General features: G+C 48.6%; 1 long non-coding RNA gene across 1 annotated transcript; it reads right to left on the bottom strand.

Annotated features, from left to right (window-relative positions):
• Positions 1 to 572: 572 nt before the first annotated feature.
• LOC147578051 (uncharacterized) lies at positions 573 to 1,935 on the bottom strand. The gene is made up of 2 exons (XR_015254183.1): positions 1,829 to 1,935; positions 573 to 928 (listed from the first exon to the last, which is right to left on the bottom strand). It is a non-coding gene; the product is annotated as an uncharacterized LOC147578051 (long non-coding RNA).

Below are 1,935 nucleotides of genomic sequence, written 5' to 3'. Positions count from 1 at the left end.
AGACAGAGCATGAACGGGCGAGGGGCAGAGAGAGAGGGAGACACAGAATCGGAAACAGGCTCCAGGCTCTGAGCCATCAGCCCAGAGCCCGACGCGGGGCTCGAACTCACGGACCGCGAGATCGTGACCTGGCTGAAGTCGGACGCTTAACCGACTGCGCCACCCAGGCGCCCCTAGAACATCTCTTTCTTAAGATGACATAAAACGAGAGCTCTCAGTGGCCATTTTCCCACCCTTCACCCCACCCCCCACCCCCAGGAAAGAAGCTTTCTGCAGTATGGCAAATGCAGGGAAGGCAAGCTACAGAGGAAAGCAAAGCGGAGAGAGAGAGAGAGAGAGAGAGGGAGATGGAGGTAGATCACAGACACAGTGACAGCACTGGAATCAATGAAGACCCTAGGCTGGTTGCACCCTGGACTGCCAGATGACAACCAGCCAATAAATTCTCTTTGCCGTAAGCTGGTGATCCTGACCTCTCAGACAGAGGCGAGTGGGGTAGAGGGCAGCACTGGAGTAAGGAATAAGCATATTTCTGTACAGAGCAAGAAGGAAAAGCCAAAAGACTTCTGGAGAACAATTCGAACCGTCTCTGTACCAATAAACATTTAAAAGGAGACAGAGCGTACATCTTGTCGCATGTTTTCTTTTGAGCGTCGATCTGAAGTGAGTGTGTTCGGGGTGGTCCTGCCTCCCCTGTGGTACGCAAGTCCCCACAGGGCCTGGGATTTGTTGCTCCCTATTTTTCCTCCAGCTACTGACTGTAATATTCATCCTTTTATCTTCGTAGGGTGCATTGTGCTTTGAAAAACACTTTCATCTGCATTATCTCATTTGATTCTCAGGGCATCTGTGAAGAAGGCAGGGCTGGGATTACTATTCTCGCCTGTCAGATTGAAAAACGGAGGTTTCGGCTCTGGCATCTCAGCACCTAAAAAGAAAGACACACAGTGATCTCACAGGGAATAAGTGGCACAGATGTGGAAGGATCCCGGGATTTGGAGCCAGAAGGGTCCAGGCATGGGTCCTGGCTCTTTTACTTCCTGGCTGTCTGACTTTGGGCAAATCACTCGGTTCCTCCCAGTCTCAGTTTCCCTGTCTGTCGGATATATAGGGATGACATTTCCCTTCAAGGATTCTTGTGACTGTCTCGGGAGATGATATAGAATAAAGGGTTCGTGAGCTACAAAGTGCTCCTCACCTGTCCGGGGTGGGGTTTTATGGGCAGTGGTGTGTTTAATTCAGCCGGCCTAGGCTCACAAGGGCTGTGGGGCACACCTCCCCCAACTCCACATTCAGTGACATCATTTTGCTAGCTCGAAATCAGACATAGTGAGAATATTTACACCAAGGAAATTGGCAAATGCCACAAATCAGGGCTTCATTTATTCCTTTGAGAGTTCTGTGTTAACCAGCACAGGGACAGTGGTGGGATGGAAGGGAGGGAGAAGAGAAGGGTATAAATATTTAAGGTGCATTATGTATTTTGAGTACACCCTTACAGCAGCTCCTATAGTATGCACAACAACTTCTGGGGGCAGATACTGACCCTACTTTATTTGTAGTTTTTTTTTTTTTAAATGTTTATTTAGTTTTGAGAGAGAGAGAAAGGAGGGGAGGGGCAGAGGGAGAGAGAGAGGGAGACAGAGTCTCCAAAGCAGTCTCTGTGCTATCAGCTCAGATCCGGACAGGGGGTTTGATCTCATGAACCATGATGACCATGACCCGAGCCGAAATCAAGAGTAGGACGCTTAAACAACTGAGCCATCCATGTGCCCCCTGACTCTACTTTATAGATGAGGTAATTAAAACAGTGCTCATAACAACTTACTCAAGAACACACAATAAATGACAGAGCAGGGACTCAAAGCCAGGTCTCACATTCTTTCTTACAGCCATGCAGCATGTCAAAGATGCACCCGTTATCATCTGTTCTTT

This window comes from Puma concolor, chromosome C1 (genome assembly GCF_028749965.1).
Source record: "Puma concolor isolate L17-30 chromosome C1, mPumCon1.1.hap2, whole genome shotgun sequence".
Taxonomy (NCBI): Eukaryota; Metazoa; Chordata; class Mammalia; order Carnivora; family Felidae; genus Puma; species Puma concolor.
The sequence above is the reverse complement of the archived record's forward strand: the minus strand, read 5'-3'. Positions and strand labels throughout refer to the sequence as shown.